This window comes from Vulpes lagopus, chromosome 9, assembly GCF_018345385.1.
Source record: "Vulpes lagopus strain Blue_001 chromosome 9, ASM1834538v1, whole genome shotgun sequence".
In the NCBI taxonomy this organism is placed as follows: Eukaryota; Metazoa; Chordata; class Mammalia; order Carnivora; family Canidae; genus Vulpes; species Vulpes lagopus.
In genome coordinates this window covers 42,676,433-42,693,750 of record NC_054832.1, presented here as the reverse complement: position 1 = coordinate 42,693,750, position 17,318 = coordinate 42,676,433, and positions in this window count along the sequence as shown.

The following is a 17,318-nucleotide window of genomic DNA, read 5'->3' as shown; positions in this document are numbered from 1 at the left end:
TGGATGAAGCACGTTACTCTAGCTCTTTTGTAAAGAAAGAAATGGAAGGGCCATGAGTACAATGAATGAAATAGGAAGATCTTCCATAGTCCTGTTGAGATAAGATGTCACCGTGCGCTAGAGAGGTGGCAGTGGGGAGCTGAGGAGAGTTCAATGGACTTGAAAGGTTTCTTGAAATAGAAGTGACAAAATCTGACAAATCAAACGATCAGGGATAAAAGTCCCAGCCTTGGGCCTCAGATTCTGGCCAGTGGGGGCTACTAGTTACAGAAGGGATGATGAAACTGCATTCCATGGTTAACTATCTTCTCAGTACTTTAAATTTAGCTAATCGGGAACATCGGTCTCTGCCTTTTCATTTGGACCACATGAGTTCAATCTCAGGCTCTTCAATCCACTGATCAAACCTGGCCAGTTCCCTGGTGCTGCTCTGCCCCTCTTCCCAGCCCCAAGCTTCTGTTGAGCATCTGGTGGGACTTCAGCTATGTCACCCTATTTTCCTCATCACCGGGTCCTCAGCATCTAGCACAAAGTATGACAGATCACAAATACTCTGGATTAGTTGCTGAACTAATGCCTGCATGAGCAAGTCAACTGCGGATAAGCTCGATACATTGAATTTCACAGTGAGGATTCTGTTCTTCTCAACAACCACATTTGCTGAGCTTATGTATTTACACAGAATTCTAAAGAATTGATTCAGCTTTTGCTAAGGGGAGGTAATTTGGCATACCCAAAGGAAACACACATTACTATCTAGGGGTCCTCATGAAGTAGATCAGAAAATATAGGGTTACGGATTTAGAAAACCAAGGGAGATTGCCCTTGTTTGGGTCACCTATGCAAACACACTTCCATTTACACTTTCAAGGGTATTTTCTCATTTCCAAACTTAATTCACTTAATGAAATAGGCAGGACAGGTATTAGTCCTGTTTTGCATAAGGCTACTGAGAACTGGAGAAGTCAAGCCACTTACTCAAAGTAGCAAGTCTGGTGGGTGGAGGAATCAGGAACGGAAGCTGCACTTCCCAACTTTTGGTCTATGCTCCATCTACGATGCTGTGTGCACATTCCTCCCAGCTATGTATGTGCAATAAGTTGGCATCATTGTCTGAAGTACCTTTGGAATTCGGCCTTGTGTCTTGAACTAAATAGCTGAAACCAGTATTTGCTTACGGCATCATTCACTCCTGTGCTTAGAATAACAAAGTATTTTAAAAGTCAAATCTTAACTCTCTAAATTATTTCGTCTTTCAATAGGAAGTCAGCCTATGCATGTTGTGAGAAGACTGATTAAAATACTGAGTAACCTACTTCATTCCTTCTTGGCCCTGAGTTTTGGTACCTTTCAAGTCCTTCTGCTCTTTTTTCAGTACATCCTTCAGCCACTGGTCCCTTGAGAGTAAAGGAGTTAAACTACTCCTACAAGCGATACTATATCACTGTAAAACAAACACCCATCTATACATCCATAATCATTACCAGCCAGGTTTTTTTGAGAGTCACAGTAAGGAGAGACAATCATATGACAACACCAAAGAGGGAGAAAAATTACTTTAGTGCCTAGGTCTGCAGAATAAACCCTTAGACAAGAGAGTTCATGGGGCTGGATTTATTTCTAATCCTTTTGACTGTTTTATAGGTCACAGATTTAGCACTCAACCTCATTCTGCTTTATTTTCTTCATCTCAGCTCCCTTGATACTATTTATTAAGGGAGATGTCAGGTGTCTGCCTGTCTCCTTCAAAGGGAAGAAGCACATTTCAGAAAGGACTACATGCACAGAAATATCCAAACAAAGTAAATGTCTCCTATCTGGAATAATCATGCAATTCATTAGCAATCATAATTGTACTTCCTACAAGTCAGACTATAAAATACCAGTGTCAGATGAGGTTTTTAACAGAGCCTACAGGAAAGCATATTAATTTTAGATGAGTGAGTTTGAGGTCACATCCCTTTCCAATTAGAAAAAAAGGTAGAGATAATATCAAGTTTTGATGAGTTTTTAGCTGTGCAGATCATGACCTGATGCAATGTGAAGTCAATCTTCAAAACTCACTGTGGTCTGATTTTACTTGTCCTCAAGGATAGTCATTAGCCTGAGCTCACACTATTGGAATTTGGTTTTAAGGATAGGGCAAAGTTTTCCTGCCATAATTGCTTCCATCTGCTGCACTAACACATGTGTTCCTGCAATAAAATTTTCTAAAACTCTCCAAACTCCACATGCCCTTTTTCGCCTGGGCTCTTGCTGTATTGATGTTTCACCTGCATTCCGTCTGGGTGGGAATCTGTCTTGCAGCTGGCTGCTGCTCGAGAGTGGGGGTAGCTGGGGGAAGTACGATGCTTGCTGTAAGACTCCAGTGGCAAATTGAACACAGACATTTGCCTTGAAAACGAAAAATTGCGGTCATGTGTGTTACATCATACGCACCACTCATGTCTCATTTTATTCCAATGATTTCTTTTTTTTAAATTCATTTTTATTTGTTCATTTCAAAAGACCCAATTTATATACAGATATATCATTATTGTAAAAACCTTTTATTGCAGTAGAAGAAAAAAGTTCTTGAGCACACCCTCCTGTCTCTGGCTCAAATAATAAATGAGACATTTTCAAGGGAGTTGGAATTTCCTTTCCTTAAAAAACAAACTTGTTTTATGTTCTGCTTGTGAACAGATATTCAAAGACCTCCAAACTTTTCCAAATGGAAGAGACTAAAGGAAAAATAACTTCATGAAGTCACTCTAAATCACAAAATAGAAATACCCTGTGAGAAACAAAGCTGTATATTAATGTGTATTGCCCCTGAAAGGGGTGATTGACTCAATTCATTTATGAGCCTAAAAAGTTTAGTATGAAGATACTTCTGTACCTGAACCTCAACTTAATTTGAAGTATAAGCTTATCATCAAGTGTGGTAGCGTAGCACATATTCCTGTAGTTGTGATCTAAGTGAGAAGCTCTTGGCTGGTTTCGGGTTCTGAAGTTCCTGCATGTAGCTGGGGTGAAATGAGCCTGGGTTCCATGCAGAAGCACCTTGGGACTAAGGATGTTGAGTTGTTGGCTTCCTTGATCAAGATACTGCTGAAGGTGCCACCAAGGATTTGGGTTGCAGATGTTACCACTTTCAGTCTCTAAAACCATGGTTTATTAGTTACAGGATCTCCTTTAGAAATTGCTTTTTCATGTATATCTGTGTGTACGTATAATATGCACATACATGCATTTAATTATATACGTATATTTGCTGAAATACATGCCTTTATTAATAATTTGTTTGTAAGTATATTACACAGACTTTTTAACACAGTAATGTAGAGAACAAATGTGTTTGCATCTACTCCTTTCAGTCCCTGTGGACACTAATATTCGTTGAGGGAGGTGAAAAGTTCAAAGTCCAGGGTTGATAGTTGAGGTTGTTAGATCTCTCTGCCTCCTCTGATGAATGTTTTGTCCGAGAGATACTATTCACCAGAAAATAGAATATCTGTGTCCCCTGGCATGCTGTCGAAGGTAGACAGAGGCAGAGACTGAGGCTCTGCTGCTGTCAAGGCAGGCCTGGAAGACCAAGGACCGTGTGCTGAAGAGGATCAAAGAGGTCATCCAATCCATCCTGGCCTTAGACAAGACCACTCCCAAACCACACAAGACATAAGACTGTCAAACCCACACTAAAGTGTCTCAGGAGATACACCTCCCTCTGTAACTCATTCGGCATCCAATAAACCTGCCAGAAAGTTCTTGCATGGCTCTCCCCTGCCGTCTATTACTTATTTCACGGAAATTAAGAAGTGTGTGTAAGCATCTACCTCAATGGCGTCTCAAATTTCAAAACCTTGGACTATTAAAGGGTTATATTTCAGCTTTTTTAAAAAACAGGATTTCATTATATAATATGTGATGTATACATAATATATTTGGGTAAATTGTAAATAAAGTAATAAAAGAAACAGAAATAAAGCCACTTGCTGACTTGAGAACTATTTCATTGCAGCCATCTGCACACTTTTCTGAGTTCATTTCTGAATTCATTGCTGAGTGGTATCCATTACTCTGAATTTTGGGTTGAGTATTCCTTTGTTTTCTCTTTTCTTTTGGAGAGTTTAACCATGTATGTATATACTCTAAAATTTAGATTATTTTTTTCTGCATTAGTTTTACAAAAATTATACTGCAAGTATTAATTCATGTCTTGCTTTCATTCATCAAAGTGGTATTTCTGAGATTTATTGATGTTTTCCAATAATTTGTATTTATTGTTACATGGCATTCCTCTGCTTGACTATATCAGAGTTACCTTATTTCTTTTTCTATTGGTGAACAATCCAATTGTTTTCAGTTTCCTTTTTCTCTCTTGTAACAGTGTCATTATGAAAATTTTGAATTATCCTGCTTCCAGGATAACAAATGAGATTCCACAGAACATTTTTTTTCAAAGTGTGGGTTAGAAATGGTTATTTGATCATGAAGTAAATTTAACAAGACTTACCCAGAAATTTCTTTAAATGAAATAATTATATTAAAAAAACATCAGGTTAGAAGTGTTCATAGAATGTTCAGTTCTATATATGTAGTGGGTGGCAAAGCTGAACATACTGCCAAATTGCTTTCCATGTGGTTTACATCGCCAATGGTGGTAGATTTTTTTTTCCTTTGTTCCACATTCTTCTAATGCTGGATATTGCCAGATTTACTTTTTACCATTTTATTATGAAATTTCACCAGGTTGTTAATTTTCATTTCCCTCATTACTGATAGGATTGAGCATTTTTTACATGCTTATTTGTAATTTATACACCTTCTATGAAAAACTTCTTATATGTTTTGCCCATTTTTTATAGGCTGCTTATCTTATTGCCTTTATTCAAACACTTTATATGCTATGGATACTTGTTTGTTGTTTATTTGTTTGGGAAACATCTTCTCACGTTTTGTGATTCTTTAAAAATTGTTTTACAGTCCTCTGTTTTTCTGTGTTATGATTAGTGCTTTGGGGTCTTCAAGAAATCTTTTTACTTTCTAATAATTTAAAAGATTTTACTTGGAGGGCCCAGGTCCCAGGGTCTGGGATCTAGCCCTGTGTTGGAATCTCCACTCAGCAGAGAGTCTGCTTCTCCCTCTGTCCCTCTCCCTGCTCATGCTCTGTCTCAAATAAATAAATAAAATCCTTTTAAAAATTAAAAAATAAAAGACTTCACTTAAAGGATAATGTGTAGTTGGAATTGAAGGTCACTTTATTCCATAACAATACTGAATTGTCCTAGTAGCATTTGTTGCATAAACTGTCTTTTTTTACTCCTGGAGCTGCAATGTCACTTATTTAATACATCTAGTTTCTACAAATATCTTATACTATCTTAATCACCACCCTATCAAAATAATACCAACATTTTTTCACAGAGCTAGAACAAATAATTCTAAAATTTATATGGAACTGGAAAAGATCCCAAATAGCCAAAGTAATATGGGAAAAGAAAACCAAAGCTGAAGGCATCATAGTTCTGGACTTTAAGCTCTATTATAAAGCTGTGATCATCTTAACAGTACGGTCCTGGCCCAAAAACAGACACACAGATCAATGGAACAGAATAGAGAACCCAGAAATGGACCCTCAACTCTATGGTTAACTAATCTTCGACAAAGCATGAATGACCATCCAATGGAAAAAAGTCAGTCTCTTCAACAAATGGTGTTGGGAAAATTGGACAGCCACATGCAGAATAACGACACTGGACCACTTTCTTAGACCACACACAAAAATAAATTAAAATAAATAGAAGACGTAAATGTGAGGCAAGAATTCATCAAAATCTTAGAGGAGAACACAGAAATCTCTTTGACCTCAGCCACAACAACTTGCTAGACATGTCTCCAGAGGCAAGGAAAACAAAAGCAAAAAATGAACTATTGGGACTTCATCAAGATAAAAAGCTTCTGCACAGCAAAGGAAACAGTCAACCAAACTAAAAGGCCACCTACAGAATGGGAGAAGATGTTTGCAAATGACATATCAGATAAAAGGCTAGTAACCAAAATCTATAAAGGACTTATCAAACTCAACACCAAAAAAAAAAAAAAAAAAAAAAATCCAGTCAGGAAATGGGCAGGAGACATGAACAGAGGTTTCTCCAAAGGAGACACACAAATGGCTAACAGACACATGAAAAAATGCTCAAAATCACTTGTCATCAGGGAAATACAAATCAAAACTACAATAAGATACCTCATACCCAGTCAGAATGGCTAAAATTAAAATTAACAAGTCAGGGAACAACAGATGTTGGCAAGGATGTGGAAAAAGGGGAATTTCACTGTTTGTGGGAATGCAAGCTGGTGCAGCTCTGGAAAACAGTATAGAGATCCCCCAAAAGTTAAAAATGGAACTACTCTCTTGCACTACTGGATATTTATCCAAAGGATACAAAAATAGTGATTCGTAGGGGCACATGCACCCCAATGTTTTTTTTTAAAATATTTTATTTATTTATTCATGATAGTCACAGCGAGAGAGAGGCAGAGACACAGGCAGAGAGAGAAGCAGGCTCCATGCAGGGAGCCCGAGGTGGGATTCGATCCTGGGTCTCCAGGATCACACCCTGGGCCAAAGGCAGGCGCCAAACCGCTGCGCCACCCAGGGATCCCCACCCCAATGTTTATAGCAGCAGTCCACAATAGCCAAAATATGGAAAGAGTCCAGGTGTCCATCAATTGATGAATAGAGATGTGGATCTTTGTTACATTGGTTTTATTTTTCACTTCTAAAAGTGTCATTTTGCTCTCTCTCAAATAATCTAGGTTATTTTTGAGAATATGATAGTTGCCTATTTTTTATTTTTTTCATTTTTATTTTTTAAAGTTGCCTATTTTTTAAAACATATTTTTGCTTCTTTAAACTCTTTACATGTAGTTATTCTATATCTGATATTTTCAGTATCCAAAGTGCTTTTGAATCTAATCTGCTATTTATTTTTTCCATTGACTGTCATTTATGGTAGATTCCTTTCTTATGTCATTCATTTGTTGTTGTTTGTTTGTTTGTTTTAGTTGTGAATACATATTGTATATAACTTTAGGTTTATTTTACTTTCTAGGTACATTGACTTTTATAACCCATAATTTATTCTATAAAAATTTGGATGGACTAGCTAGGGAGTACCTTCATCCCTTGTGAATCTGTGTTTTCTTCACTTGTAATCTAAGGGCTGCTAACAGCCTGGGATTATTTTAGATTGTCTTTTATCTCAGGTTTAGGTCCTCTGTGTTGTGGACCCCAGAATCATTTTGGATTAGAGCCGGTACTTGAATTATCTCCTAGGAGCACATTCCTTTTGCATTACTGTGCACTGCCTTTGACGAATCTCTGTTTTCAGTTCATCTTATTTTAATTAATTTATTTTTAAAGATTATTATTTATTTATTTGAGAAATAGAGAATGAGCAAGGGGAGGGGCAGAAGGAGAAGCAAGGAGCCAGATGGAGGCTTGATCCTAGCAACCTGGGATCACCACCTGAGCCAAAGACAGATGATTAACTGACTGAGCTACCCAGGTGCCCCTTCAGTTTATCTTACTTTTAAAATACATTAGTTGAAATTATTGTAGGAGGTACTATAGAGGTTGAGTATGCCATGGAAAAGGAGCATAAGCTTGATTTTTTTTCCCCGTCTTTTCACATTGCTATCTTTCTTCTTGGTACATTTAATAGAAGTGGAAAGATGCACCATGTTTCTATTTACCTTCCATTTTACACAGCATAATGATAACTCAGAGTTGAATCTTCTTATTTATTTCACTAAGCATGAGTTTGTAAAGCTGTTACAAGTCATTTAAAATGTGGATCTCATATTTAGATTTGTATTCCAAATTTATAGATCAGTTCCATTTATTCATCATCAACTATGACTCCTTTTTTAAAATTAAAGATGTATCTTCTTAGGACAGCTCTAAAGTTTTCTTGGAAATCATATTATTCTTAAAACAGATTTTGTCAAGTTAAGTTTAAGTGAATCAGAACATACGGATTACACATTCATTAAAACACACACATGGGTTGTGAAATGACAGAAAAATGTGTTTGGCAAAACCCATTTGGCAACTTTCCAAAACCAAAACATTTAAAAACTAGTATTTAATCATTTTCTAAACCTAGAACATGGCCAGGTTTTTCAATACCTAGGAATTATATTATTTGATACTTTTATTTTTTTTAAAGTAGAGAATAACTTCTATTAAGTTAGATACTCATTTAACAAATATTACTAGTAAAATTTTGTATATCAGGTCTTCTTGCACTGACTCTACAATAAATTTAAAAACCTTAAAGTGAACAGGGTGGCAAAAGACGTAAGACATGTTATGACTTCTTATTTTATACATAGAAGAATGCCTGGGTACAAAGGCAAGTCACCACATATGCAAACAACTTAGCAATAATCAAATTCCAAATTTAACTGCTTTTTATTCTACACTTAATTGACCAAGAAGACCAGGGAGCATTATGAAAAGACCTTTGATTATCACTTTGACTTTAGAGAACTAATCATTGTCCTCTGGATTCTTGGATTCAAGCCATTATTTTCACATTCATGTGAATCAACAATACCAGTTGCAAATGAGGCCATTAGACCATGTGAGATTCATTTGATTGAGAAAATTAGGTTTACTTACCGAGTGCTTAATGCGGTTGTGCTAAAACTTGTTCAGGTTCCCAAGGGTATTCACTTTGGCTCTAACGTTGTGATGGAGAATGTTCAAATCTTGATGGAGAATTACTATTTCCCAAAAAGGACAAAGGTTTTAGTTCTCCATCCATCCCTTCTCTGCACTGAGTCTCCAGTCACCTGCATTTTATGCTTCCCTTCCTAAATTCAGTGAGATTGCTCTTGAGTTTGGGGCTCAAACTTAAGAGTGGCTTAAATAGCTCTATTCCAGAATGGTGGGGTTCGTGGAGGTAATCACTTCCTAAACTCTTAAACACAATCAGAGAATAACTTCTCTAATGTAATAGCAGTTTGGTGGAACATCTGCTATGCACAGAGGATTTTAGATACACTGTCTAATCTTATAGCAATCTATAAGATAGATAACATCATCCTCATCCTACAGAACGAGTAAACTCATTTAGATTAGTTAGAAGCTCATTTAGATTAGTTAGAATGGAGATTTAGTCCTACCTTTCTCCTTTAATGAGGAGGCCACTCTACCCATGTGTCCTCCCTCTAGGTAGATATGTTGTGCATCCCTCACCTCTCTACCCTTAGGTCTCCAAAACCAAGGTAGCCCAGTAGCCTGGCTGAGATCTAGCATATTCATAGGTAGCTTGAAAATCAGTTCCCACCTACCTATGCTTGGTTCTGATATTCTTTAGCTCATAATGAAATAAAGTTCACAGGGAACAACTTAATTTGCCTCTCTGTCTACCCCCCACCCCCCAAATTCAAAATACCCCTCCTCTCACTCTGAGCATTGTGGTGGCATGGACCTTTGGGGCCTTATCTTGCTTTGCGTCACAGGGTTGGGACCAGAACTCCCAACTCCTCCCCGAGTTACAGTTGCATGCCCAGAAGCAGAGCCAGGCTTGGATGCCCCCCTAAGGTAAGCCTTAGTCTCCAGCCTTTCCAAAGGAAGCGAGTGCTCATGTTCCAATTCTCTTTGGTTTTCTTCTTCATACAACTTCATTCTCCAGGGTACTGAGAGGCTGAATACATAAAGTGTCAGGTTCTAATTCTCTCCTGGACCATTGGAACAATTCTGGGAAAAAAACCCAAGAAAACAAAAAAACTAAAACAGATTTCATTTTAGGTTTTTGGTTTGATTTCAAGAGAATATAGTAAATGTGAATTTATTCTTTCCAACCAGCAGCCGTTACTCTTCAATGACATTTCTGCTACTGTCACTGGGCAATAATGATTCATATATTTTAGCAAGAACTATAAAACCAATTTGTACAGATGTGCTGTAACTGTCCTTGGTCCTTAAAATCTTAACAGAAGACAGACACTACTGGGCCCATTCTGCGTATCAGAAGACTGTCATCTCCTTGACGGAAGGGGCCTCCTATAGCATTAGTTTTGTCCTTATTCAACAAAACAAAAAGGGAGGTTGAATCATAAATCTGTATATTTGTTTTATATGAAGGATAGGTAGATAGATAGGTAGATAGAGCGTGAAGCCACTGAATATAAAATTTTTGAAAAAAAGGGTTAGTGGTTTCAGTCACACAGGAGGATGCCAGGCATACATTTAGAATATTATTAGTGTTGTTTGTATTCATTGATAGTAGCATCAGATCCTGCACATAGATGCTAATTTTTCAAAATTATTGCAATTATGCTGTAGCAGTTTGGGCATGGGGCTTGATGCACAAAACCCTGGGAAGCCTTGCTTTTACTGCTGTCTTAAAAAATCTTCCTCAGAGGAATTTCATAACTGTAACTTTATAGAAATAGAGACAAGGAGCTGAAAAATTGGAAGTCAAATTTACACCCTACGCTATGAGAGGCCCAAATGGAATCACTTCTTCAGAAAGTTCCATACGAAAAGAGTCACATCTTTTAGACTTGCAAGGGCACTTTGTTCTGTTTACTAATTCTCAGATATCAGTAGCTGACATCAGGGTGATGGCAGATAGTATTGACAAATGTTTGTGGCATAATATCAATAGCTAAATTTCTCGTAGGGTACAAAAAGAATAGAGCAAATAGTTCAGCTAATTGTGTTTTTTTTAACATAATGTATTTTCTATAAAAGTGTAAAATCAGTATTTAAATGAGCCAGATTGACAACCAGTCATAACACTATTTTACATATTTACATAATATTAGATTTCAAAGCAAAGGTAAAACATGGCACTCTGCATCAAATTTCAATGACTTATTATTGAATGATCTACCCATGCTTTCCCCATTATGCTTTTGAGCAACGTGTCACAACCACTTAAAGTCTCAACCTCTTCTTCAGGCATACATGCTCTTGACTCTAATTCTGGATCAGGTGATTGCACAGTTTCTCCCTTTGCTCACTCAGGGTTCTCTGACTGTTTGCTCGAGACAAATCAGTTTGAGCTGCACATGTCTCTCTGCTGTACGTAGATTGGTTTAAGTCATAAAATGGAGCACTTGTCAGCTCCTCACACGTTTGTGTAGGCAGAAGTCGGAGCCCTGCTCCAGGACTGCGTGAAACCACACACGGTGGCCTAACAACGATCTCTTTCCAGTCAGGAGGCAGTGATTTTCTTTCCCTTCACTCTTCTTTTTCCTCAGCCCCCATTTCCTTTAAGCCCTAGAGCTGGTATAAAAATTAATTTGCATTGGAATGTTTGTGATCACTTTCAACCATTCTAGCAGAATTGCAGTTCGAAGAAGGAGAAGAAGAAGAAGAAGAAGAAGAAGAAGAAGAAGAAGAAGAAGCAGCTTTTTCTTCTTCTTTAAAGACCTGTGTAACTTTTCCAGAGGGCTTAGGAATTGAATTTAAGCCAAATAATATTCAATGTTTAAATAGAAGTGACTAGCTCTTTCTTTATATTCCAATCAAGAAACAAACCCTTTCTAGACTTCCGTTTCTAAACCTGAAATTTGAAAGTTAGAAATAGTTCATTTTAGAGATTCATTAATTGGGCTATTTTCTCAATCTTTGTCATTTTGATTTTAAAATGTAAGATACTACCTGCCAGTGAATTAAAAGACTGAGATTTAGCATACCTTCTGCTCTGCTATCATAGAAAACCTCTTCTTATCACAAATATCAACATCCGTCTCTCTCCTCAGGTGACTGCCCACTTTACTGAGAAAAGAGAATCAAGGGGAAGGAGGATGGAGGATTTTCCAAACTCTTCATCACAGGTCAAGCCTCAATCTATTTTTTGCATCCCATCTCATCCTCCATCCCCCCTTTCTGAAATAATTTGCTCATGCTGCTATTGTTCATTTTCTACTGGTCTATTGATCTTCCATCTTTACTCAGTCGTGTCCGTCACATAATGTTACTCTACTGGCACTGCCCTTTTCTTTTTTTTCTTTTTCTTTTTCTTTTTTTTTTTTGGAGAAGCAGGCTGCATGCACCGGGAGCCTGATGTGGGATTCGATCCCGGGTCTCCAGGATCACGCCCTGGGCCAAAGGCAGGCGCCAAACCGCTGCGCCACCCAGGATTCCCTGCCCTTTTCAATACCATGCTCCCAGACCCAGTGAGCATGCTCCTGGCATCACTCCACCTGTCTCTTCAGCACCATTGTTGATGGTTAGGCTCCTCTCTGATTTTTAAAACTTTCTTTGCTTGGATTTCATGATAACACACTTTCCTGATACATTTCCCAAGTCACTAGTTTCTTATTCCCCTTTTCCCTTGCAAGTGTTTCCTTTGAACAAATCTCTAAAAATTGCTCTTCTTTTGGGCTAGATTCTGAGCCCTCTTCTCTTCTCTTCTCTTCTCTTCTCTTCTCTTCTCTTCTCTTCTCTTCTCTTCTCTTCTCTTCTCTTCTCTTCTCTTCTCTTCTCTTCTCTTCTCTCTCTTCTCTTCTCTTCTCTTCTCTTCTCTTCTCTTCTCTTCTCTTCTCTTCTCTTCTCTTCTCTCTTTCTCCTCTCCTCTCCTCTCCTCTCTCTCTCTCTCTCTCTCTCTCTCTCTCCCTTCCCTTGGTGACCTTATCCAGTACTACTGCTTTATCTGGCATCTCTTTGGTGATGACTCACAAATGTGTATTTTGTACTTAGAGAACTTCTTGTCTATCTCTCGCAAATCTCATGTAGATGTCTCACAGATTTCCCAAGTATAATGCACCCAAATAGACTCACAATTTTCTCAATAAACCCTCTTGTGCTCAGTTTTCTTCTATCTTAGTAAATGGCACCATCACCCACCTGCTCTGTCAGGCCAGAAACCTAGGAGTTACTCCTAATTTCTTCCTTTCCCTCATCCAGTCTTCCACTTCCTCCCCCCATAATCCATCAGTAAGTCCTATCAACTCTGACTTTTGGATAAACATCATAGCCATCCATTCTATGTCTTCTTCTGCCCAGGTCTCAGTCATCACTGGCCAGAATTATTGCAACTGCCACTTAGGACATCTCCCCTTTTCTGCTTTTTCTCACTTACAATCCTCGTGCTGCAGGGATCTTTGAAAACCAAAACGCATCTCATTTCAGTTACCCCATCAATGACTTCCCCTGGCTTGTGTTCAGGTGCCACCACACTTTTGCAGTTAGCTTGTGCTTCCCCCTCCTTTCAGGGGAGATGCAAGGCCCAGGGCAAATGTCACTTCCTCAGAGAGCACTTAACAACTACGCTCAAAGGCGCCTGCCCTACTGTTTATGTCTCTCATAGCATTGATCACAATTTCTCACAACTATTTTTTAATTTACTTTTAATACTTGGCCTCTTGTGTTGGGCTGTAAAACCCTGACCATGACCATCTCATACTCTCACAACCTTTTCGTCCAGATCCTAGTAAATAATTGTTGAATAAATAAATGCAGTGCAGGGTGCTTATAATAACAGGATTTTTTCCACTCTGTGCATATGATATTGGGCTGCTAATTGAGCTTCTAAATATAGAGCAAATAAATTGTGTAAAATAAGCCATGTGAGAAAATGAATATTTCTTGGAGAATGTGAACTTTGCATTCATTTAGCTTCTAGGTCCCAATTTATGATTTAAGGGCTGCATTAATGTAGATTTTTTGTGATTAATTATTTATAAGGCATTGAAATGATCAGTGCCAAAAAGCTGATCCTGCTTCAAATAGCTTTAATCTATCTGAAGGCACTGCTAGACACAATTCACAAAATCTACACTTGGATTATTACAGGTTTGCTGAAATTATATTAATCACACCGGCTATCACACAACACAGGAAAAAGGAAACACTATTTGAGGAGATTTGTAAACGATTAAAGGGACAGCTGTTTCAGGGTCCAGGTGCTAAGGTGAAAATGGAAATTTACATCCAACCCTTTAATTCAAAAGTTCTGTTAGTAGTGTTATAATGGACCTGGTTTTTAGTATACAATCTAGCTTTTATTTTCTCAGGTTGACATTTTTTTTTTCTATCGTCCACATTTTCTTAGAAAATCAGAGGGAATCTCTGTATTCTCATGGTGGAAAGGAATTAATAGCAAAATATACAAAAACATTTAAATTCATCTCAGAAAACAAAGAGAAATTTATATTGAATGAAAAAGAAGAGAATAAATCTTTAAAGTCAGAAGCAAAATCTCACTCAGCTGTTTTCAAACTTGCTTAGTTTGAAACTTTTTAAAACTGCAGAATATTTTCTTCAAATGAATTCTGAATTGTGTACATGTGTTGTGTGCTTGTATACAATATGCTAGTGTGTGTATAGGTGTACACATGCACGCACACGCACACACACACACACCACACACATTTGTAAAAGTGAGGTGGATTTGGTTGACATACAAATAGAAGACCAAAATTATGCCCTGTTGGTCCCTCCTTATATGTGTAGAAGCCTTTGAGTTACTTATTGGCCCACCTCAGTTTTTCTCAACCTAGGGATGTAATGCCCTTAATGCCCTAAATTATCCATTGTACATAAAAATTTAACTTCTATACGTCTAGTATAGTACCAGTTATGTACCATTCTTGAGAGAATTGGAAAAAGTCACTCAATTCACTTTCTATGTTCCGATGAGAAAACCTACAAGGCTATGAGTGATTCGAAAGCCACTGATAAAAGTAGCAGGAAAAAGGGCTATGTCATTATATAGAATAGATTTGTCAGATACCCTGCAACAGTCCTACCCTTTGCCCTTTACTCACCCATGGCAGACATTGCTAATCAATCAGGGCACTCTTTGCTCCTGTATCTGGACAATACCTTCCAATTTTTCTGAATACCACTCTAGGAAGCCATGACCAATCAATCAAAATTAAGATTACAAGAGGAAACCAAACTACCATCCACATGTGGGAGATATTTAAAGTGATTAGAAAAGATAGTTGAAAAAGTAAATACTATATAATCAAATCAATGCTCCAATGAAATGCCTGCCTTCTCTACTTCAAAGGTTATAACTAGGAACACATTATACATAAAAGTATAAGACGAGTCATAATATTATGGGTGCTATTATTAGTTATGACATAGTATCTAAAAACAGATTGATTTGAGGGTTATTTGGAAATGCCATTATTCTGTATTTCTTTAAGGTGGCCATAGAATTTGGCATATAGATGGGCAAGAGAAGACAAACAAAAAGCACAGCTGTGTGCCTATTGATAAGGAGAATGACATTGTTCGTTACTGAAAAAAGGAAAAAAGTAAACTTTTTCAAAATATGAAAATAAAGGTAACCTTTGAGAAAAAAAAGAGATCAAAATTAAAATAGGCCCTTGAGGTGACTTATTCTTTCATGTGTCTGTAGACTGTATGGATCCTATGATTTCTTAAACATACATAGTGGTGGCTCAATAAAGACCCCACAGAGAGAAGGAACAGCTGTGCTCTGCCCCTAAAACCTCCTTGATGTGCACATGGATCCATGTCTTTCTGGCACTTCTGTAGATTTATTCTTGTCCAGACTCTGGGGGTAGATAGGATAGCGAGGTGAGGAGCTTGTCACTACAGAACCAAGTAACACTGTCCTCTCAGTTTCTACCCAGGCTTCCTATAGTGGTGCCTAGACTTCTTCCCCTGTGGCTTTATCTTCCAAGCTAGTTCCAATTTTCCTTTCCCTGTGTCTGAATTCCTGCTGGGCTTCTCTGGCCATGTTTGCTTGTTTTGCTGATTTTTGAGGACTTGGCTAGTATCCTGCCCTTTGAGTCCCACTGAGTTTAAATCCCAGACCCACATGGATGGGTCCTTGTCACACACATATTGTCACACCTGAAGCTGGTGATTCCCTTGCCTGGGCTGAGGATAATGATGGAGATTATTAATATTACATCTTAGTATTAAAAGGAACATGACATATGAGTTTCACATATGTTATTGCTCATCATACACAACTCTGTATGTTAACTGTAATTATCTTCATTTTAGGACAAAGAAACCCAGGCTCAAAGGATTAAATAAATTGTCCAAGGTCTACTGTGGGGAATTGACAGAGCTAGATTTAAACCCAGGCCTATTGATCGCTAAGCTTCTTTACTCTCATACAACACATAGGAACTCTCTGACTTCTGTCCTGCTGCGGAGTGGGTCTACCCGTCATCCATTTACTTGTCTCTTCTACAAATATTTACTGACCAAGTATTATGAGTTGGACAGAATGCTTGAGACTAGGGATATAATGATGATACAAAAATAATTATTTTTGCCTTTACAGACTTCCAAGAACATCCACTCTCCAAGAATGAGGGCCAGGAGATGTTCCTTTTGTTTCAGATAACGGAAAACTGTAAAGGGTTTTTACGTAGAAATCTGTATGCACGGACATGTGTTTTGAAATACTATTCTGCTAACAGTAGATTTGTTAGATTTTATATGTGAAGACATAAAAGACAATTAATAAATAATCTAATAAGCAACAATACATCTCATCAGTGTATTATTAGAAATGAACAAAGAGGAACCTGAGCAATAATTGAGTTGAATGACCGGGATTCACGGACTGATTAAATACGGGGCTGGCAGGAGTAATAAGCATCAAAACTGGTCCTGAGGGCTCTAGGTTAGGAGGCTAGATGGGAAATAACATAAATGACAGAGAAGAAGGTCTACAAAAGGAACAGGGTACAGGGAACAGGAACAGGTTTGTGGTAGAAAATAGAGTTTAGTTTTGAACTTGTTGCATTGAAGATACACGTGGGAAACCAGGTACATTTCCAGCAGGCTGTCGAGAACCCCAGTCTAGAGATCTTCAACAAGGTAAATGTTGAATATAGAGGTTTAGGAATCATCCATGAAAAAGTGCTGACTGAAGCCGCACTAAGAGGTATGATAGTTGAAAGAGAGGGTAAAAGAAGAGGAGCAGAGGCCAAGAGTAACGTGTGAGTTGAACTTAATGTTTAAGAGGCAAGTAAGAGAAGGGGCACTTGCCAAGGAGATTGTGGTAAATGGCAGGAAATGCCCCAGTTCTCCTTCACTCCTCCCTAGGGCTGTGGCCCAGGCCATGTGATCTTGCAGCTCCTCCCATCAAGAGATGGAGTCTATTTCCCCTCATTTGAATCCCGACTGGCCCTTGGACTTACTTTTGCCAACAGGGTCCGGCGGTAGTGATGGTTTGCCAATGAGAGGCATCACATGAGTGTGTGTTCACTCAGAACTCGGAGCAGCCGCCGAGTGTCCAAGCCCAGGCTGGCATGTGAGGTGACAGGAGGTCTTCCATAGCAGAGATAGATCATTCTGGTTGAGG